The following is a 6,386-nucleotide window of genomic DNA, read 5'->3' on the forward strand; positions in this document are numbered from 1 at the left end:
ATTCAAATTCCATTGTTTTGATTCAAATTCGCTTCTTTACATTCTAATTCCATTGTTTTCATTCAAAGTCTGTTCTGCACATTCTAATTCCTTTGTTTTCATTCAAATTCTGTTCTGTACATTCTAATTCCGTTGTTTTCATTCAAACTCTGTTCTGTACATTCTAATTCCGTTGTTTTCATTCAAATACTGTTGTTTTCATTCTAATTCTGTTATTTGCTTTAAAATTCCATTGTTTTGATTCAAATTCTGTTGTTTTCATTCAACTTCCATTGTTTTCATTCAAATTCTGTTCTGTTCATTCTAATTCCGTTGTTTTCATTCAAATTCTATTCATTTCATTCTAATTCCATTCTTTTTATTGAAATTCGGTTGTTTTCATTCAAATGCTTTTGTTTTCATTCTAATTCTACTCTTTTTATTCAAATTCTGTTGTTTTCATTAAAATTCCGTCATTTTCATGTTAATTCCGTTGTTTTGATTCAAATTCTGTTGTTTTCATTCAAATTCAATTATTTTGATTCAAATTCTGTTCTTTACATTCTAATTCCGTTGTTTTCATTCAAACTCTGTTCTGGGCCCTGTTTCAGGAAGCCGGTTTAGTGGAAAAACTGAGTAAGTATACCCTGAGTTAACGAAAACTCTGGGTTTTCGGTTTCACAAAGCGAGTTCAGCTGAAGCCTGAGTGAGTCACTATGACGACACACGCCGTGAAGCTAACCTGCCCCCTAGCAGGTTTACTACAACTAACCCTGACTGTCTCCGCCCCTTTGTCGGAAACCTGACAGTAGGAAGTGTCAGACATGGCGTGTCCCTTCCTTGAAGAGCCAGTAGATCGTGAAGCCCAAATTCTTCGCAGAGCTCTCCGCCGGGAGAGAGTGATCAGAGCGCGTTTGGACATTTTATCATTTCCTGATGATTGTCTGTGCGAACGTTACCGTTTCTCAGCACAATCTATAATTTATTTGGATAACATCCTCAGGCCATATATTACGCATGTGACACATCGCGGACATGCTCTCAGTTCTGTACATATTATTTGTATTGCACTTCGGTTTTTTGCAAACGGGAGCTTTCTGTATAATATTGGTTACGCTGAGCACGTTTCCAAGGCTACCGTCTGTCGGGCAGTCAGGAATGTTACAGTTGCACTGAAACGTCTCCTGTACTCGTTTGTGTTCCCCGGTCATAGACCCACAAGATTCATCAAAGAGGGATGCCACAAAATTGCAGGTATCAGGATGACCAAAACTTAATTTATGATGTGGTGATACTTGAACTACTACTTAAATTTTACATTTATTTTCAGGGTTCCCAGGCGTGATTGGCTGTATAGATGGTACTCACATTCCAATCATTGCTCCTTCAGTAAATGAAGGAGACTATGTGAACAGGAAGTCTTTCCACAGCATTAATGTACAGGTACATAGTTCCCTGTAGCATTTCAAACTAACAAATTATTTCATCATAGTAATGGATGCTAATTTGTGTTCTCTGCACTGTGAAGATCATATGTGATGCTGCCAACATTATCACAAATGTGGAAGCCAAGTGGCCAGGCTCTGTCCATGACTCACAAATATTCCGTGAATGTACACTGAGCACAAAATTTGGACATGGTGAGTTGAAAATACTTTAAAATATATAAAGACCAATTGCTTCAGGGACATTTGAACTGAAGTGTATCCTTCTGTCTTAGGAGAGTTCACTGGCTACTTGCTTGGTGATAGGGGGTATCCATGTTTACCCTATTTGCTTACCCCTTACTCTGACCCTGAACCGGGCCCACAGCAGCGATATAATCTGGCTAATTGCAGGACAAGAGCCAGAGTTGAAATGACTATCGGAATGCTTAAGGCCCGGTTCCAGTGCCTGCAAAGACTCAGGGTCACCCCAGAAAGGGCATGTGACATTATTGTGGCATGTGTGATTCTTCACAACATTGCCACAATTAGAGGAGAACACTGTCCTTCTGAACCAAACAGCAGTGATCCAAACCATGAACATCCTGACCCTCCCACGGACATACAAGATGGAAGAGCAGTCAGAGACACCATATGTCACAATCATTTCTTTTGACCCATCACCTCAACATGTTGAAAGAAGAATAAACAGATTTTTTGTTCAACTGGCTTTATTGGTCGCCTGTATTTCCTGTACACAAAGTATTAAAAGATGTAAACCTCATAAAGTGTCTCTGTTGCTTCCTCCTCTGTAACAGCTGTCAATGTTTCTTCATTATTTTCCTGTAGTAAAGAAATAAACAACATTGCTGTTCTACTGTAAACTCATATAATCTGTGGAGTATTACTCACAACTGCATGTTGGTCTGGCTCAACAGGAGGCTGCACCAGATGCAGTACACCATCACCATCAACTGATAGAATATGAGGTTTATACAGGTCACTTATAACTTACAAGGGACCAAATGGCAATTAACAAACATACAAATCACCTTACACTTCATTGTCATTATGCTCTCAAAGACAACCAAGACTGAGGCAAGGCAAAATCAGTAGGAAAATAACTTCACTACAAAATAATCCATTATGGTAAAGAGTTTATCAAATGAATGAGTAGCACTGCAAAGGTGACTGTGAAGAAAGGATGTATGCACATCATGTATTATTTTGAATTTACCCCCTATGTAGGCACTTGTGTCTTGCGGGGTTATTGACTCAGAGGATGTCCCCGCAGAGATGCCTTCGGCCACAGGGCGCCCACTGTTTTGGCTGAGGGCCAACTGCTCAGCCTCTGTGAGTGGTGGTGGTGGTGGAGGACCCCCACCTGTTTTTCGGGCCTCCGCTTTTTTTCTGTTGGCTATAACGGGTCACATTTGAGCATACAGAGTAAGCAAATATGTACTTGTAATGTGCTCAGATAATTTCAATAAGTGCTTACAGACAGAAAATTAATGTAGCCTCTAACTGCAATTGATTTACAAACAGACCAAGCACTATGGCTCATAATACAATTACACCTTACCTGTTTGGACTATATTTTTATATTTCATTTTTACTTGCTGCCAGGAACGTTTGGGGCCTGTTGGGTTGCACCTGCGCTCACATCACGTCACAAAATAAAATGTATAAAATAACAAATAAAATAACATATGATAAAATAACGTGTTAAATGGGTGGAAATCCCTAGATCAATGTTTAAATTAACACTCACGCATTGACTCTGTCGGCTATGTTTTGCCATGCATGCTCACTTTCTTTTGCAGCTGTCGCTGTGTTACTTTTTTCCGCGGAATTTGCATGTTATCGGCATATGCTGCCATCAGAATTTCGGCCTCAAGCGCTGTGAAATACATTGACCGCGCCTTCTTTCCCTCCGTCTCCATGGTGACTCGCTTAATCTGTGCTCCACTGATCAGGGCTTTATGTATCCTCGTCCGCGCGCTTCACTTGGGGTTAAAGCAACTCCGCGTTGACTGAACTACTTGTTATCAGCCTTTCTGAAACCGAATATTCCGAGTTGGACAGTTCGGGGTTACTCAACCCTGCGTATCGTTTTTCACTCTGAGTTTTCTAAACCGGCTTCCTGAAACAGGGCCCTGTACATTCTAATTCCGTTGTTTTCATTCAAATTCCATTGTTTTGATTCAAATTCTGTTCTGTTCATTCTAATTCCGTTGTTTTCATTCAAACTCTGTTCTGTACATTCTAATTCCATTGTTTTGATTCAAATTCTGTTCTGTTCATTCTAATTCCGTTGTTTTCATTCAAACTCTGTTCTGTACATTCTAATTCCATTGTTTTAATTCAAACTCTGTTCTGTACATTCTAATTCTGTTGTTTTCATTCAAATTCCATTGTTTTGATTCAAACTCTGTTCTGTTCATTCTAATTCCGTTGTTTTCATTCAAACTCTGTTCTGTACATTCTAATTCCATTGTTTTCATTCAAACTCTGTTGTTTTCATTCTAATTCTTTTGTTTGTTTTAAACCTCCATTGTTTTCATTCAAATTCTGTTGTTTTCATTCAAATTCCATTGTTTTCATTCAAATTCTGTTCTGTTCATTCTAATTCCGTTGTTTTGATTCAATCTCTGTTCTGTACATTCTAATTCCGTTGTTTTCATTCAAACTCTGTTCTGTACATTCTAATTCCGTTGTTTTCATTCAAACTCTGTTCTGCACATTCTAATTCCTTTGTTTTCATTCAAATTCTGTTCTGTACATTCTAATTCCGTTGTTTTCATTCAAACTCTGTTCTGTACATTCTAATTCTGTTGTTTTCATTCAAATTCCATTGTTTTGATTAAAAATTCTGTTCTGTTCATTCTAATTCCATTGTTTTAATTCAAACTCTGTTCTGTACATTCTAATTCTGTCGTTTTCATTCAAATTCCATTGTTTTGATTCAAACTCTGTTCTGTTCATTCAAATTCCATTGTTTTCATTCAAATTCTGTTCTTTACATTCTAATTCCGTTGTTTTCATTCAAACTCTGTTCTGTACATTCTAATTCCGTTGTTTTCATTCAAATTCCATTGTTTTGATTCAAATTCTGTTCTGTTCATTCTAATTCCGTTGTTTTCATTCAAACTCTGTTCTGTACATTCTAATTCCATTGTTTTGATTCAAACTCTGTTCTGTACATTCTAATTCCATTGTTTTAATTCAAACTCTGTTCTGTACATTCTAATTCTGTTGTTTTCATTCAAATTCCATTGTTTTGATTCAAACTCTGTTCTGTTCATTCTAATTCCGTTGTTTTCATTCAAACTCTGTTCTGTACATTCTAATTCCGTTGTTTTCATTCAAACTCTGTTGTTTTCATTCTAATTCTTTTGTTTGTTTTAAACTTCCATTGTTTTCATTCAAATTCTGTTGTTTTCATTCAAATTCCATTGTTTTCATTCAAATTCTGTTCTGTTCGTTTTAATTCCGTTGTTTTGATTCAAACTCTGTTCTGCACATTCTAATTCCTTTGTTTTCATTCAAATTCTGTTCTGTACATTCTAATTCCGTTGTTTTCATTCAAACTCTGTTCTGTACATTCTAATTCTGTTGTTTTCATTCAAATTCCATTGTTTTGATTCAAATTCTGTTCTGTTCATTTTAATTCCGTTGTTTTGATTCAAACTCTGTTCTGTACATTCTAATTCTGTTGTTTTCATTCAAATTCCATTGTTTTGATTCAAATTCTGTTCTGTTCATTCTAATTCCGTTGTTTTGATTCAAACTCTGTTCTGTACATTCTAATTCTGTTGTTTTCATTCAAATTCCATTGTTTTTATTCAAATTCTGTTCTGTTCATTCTAATTCCGTTGTTTTCATTCAAACTCTGTTCTGTACATTCTAATTCCGTTGTTTTGATTCAAACTCTGTTCTGTACATTCTAATTCCATTGTTTTCATTCAAACTCTGTTCTGTACATTCTAATTCCATTGTTTTCATTCAAACTCTGTTCTGTACATTTAAATTCTATTGTTTTCATTCAAATTCCATTGTTTTCATTCAAACTCTGTTCTGTTCATTCTAATTCCGTTGTTTTCATTCAAATTCTATTCATTTCATTCTAATTCCGTTCTTTTTATTGAAATTCGGTTGTTTTCATTCAAATGCTTTTGTTTTCATTCTATTTCTACTCTTTTTATTCAAATTCTGTTGTTTTCATTCAAAATTCCGTCGTTTTCATGTTAATTCCGTTGTTTTGATTCAAATTCTGTTGTTTTCATTAAAATTCCGTCGTTTTCATGTTAATTCCGTTGTTTTCATTCAGACTCTGTTCTGTACATTCTAATTCCGTTGTTTTCATTCAAACTCTGTTCTTTACATTCTAATTCCGTTGTTTTCATTCAAATTCCATTGTTTTGATTCAAATTCTATTCATTTCATTCTAATTCCGTTCTTTTTATTGAAATTCGGTTGTTTTCATTCAAATGCTTTGGTTTTCATTCTATTTCTACTCTTTTTATTCAAATTCTGTTGTTTTCATTAAAATTCCGTCGTTTTCATGTTAATTCCGTTGTTTTGATTCAAACTCTGTTGTTTTCATTCAAATTCCATTGTTTTGATTCAAATTCTGTACTGTACATTCTAATTCCGTTGTTTTCATTCAAACTCTGTTCTGTACATTCTAATTCCGTTGTTTTCATTCAAACTCTGTTCTGTACATTCTAATTCCGTTGTTTTCATTCAAAGTCTGTTCTGCACATTCTAATTCCTTTGTTTTCATTCAAATTTTGTTCTGTACATTGTAATTCCGTTGTTTTCATTCACACTCTGTTCTGTACATTCTAATTCCGTTGTTTTCATTCAAACTCTGTTCTGTACATTATAATTCCGTTGTTTTCATTCAAATACTGTTGTTTTCATTCTAATTCTGTTATTTGCTTTAAAATTCCATTGTTTTGATTCAAATTCTGTTCTGTT

At 35.3% G+C, this 6,386-nt stretch overlaps 1 long non-coding RNA gene across 1 annotated transcript; it reads left to right on the forward strand.

Annotated features, from left to right (window-relative positions):
* The first annotated feature begins 1,187 nt into the window (after nucleotides 1–1,187).
* On the forward strand, nucleotides 1,188–2,216 carry LOC147305310 (uncharacterized). Its single transcript, XR_015126623.1, has 3 exons — nucleotides 1,188–1,422; nucleotides 1,508–1,619; nucleotides 1,700–2,216. It is a non-coding gene; the product is annotated as an uncharacterized LOC147305310 (long non-coding RNA).
* Nucleotides 2,217–6,386: the final 4,170 nt, after the last annotated feature.

This window comes from Aulonocara sp. 'chitande type north' Nkhata Bay, linkage group LG20, assembly GCF_057382095.1.
Source record: "Aulonocara sp. 'chitande type north' Nkhata Bay isolate Kocher_YH1m ecotype deep benthic linkage group LG20, A_spYH_male_GT1.1, whole genome shotgun sequence".
NCBI lineage: Eukaryota > Metazoa > Chordata > Actinopteri > Cichliformes > Cichlidae > Aulonocara > Aulonocara sp. 'chitande type north' Nkhata Bay.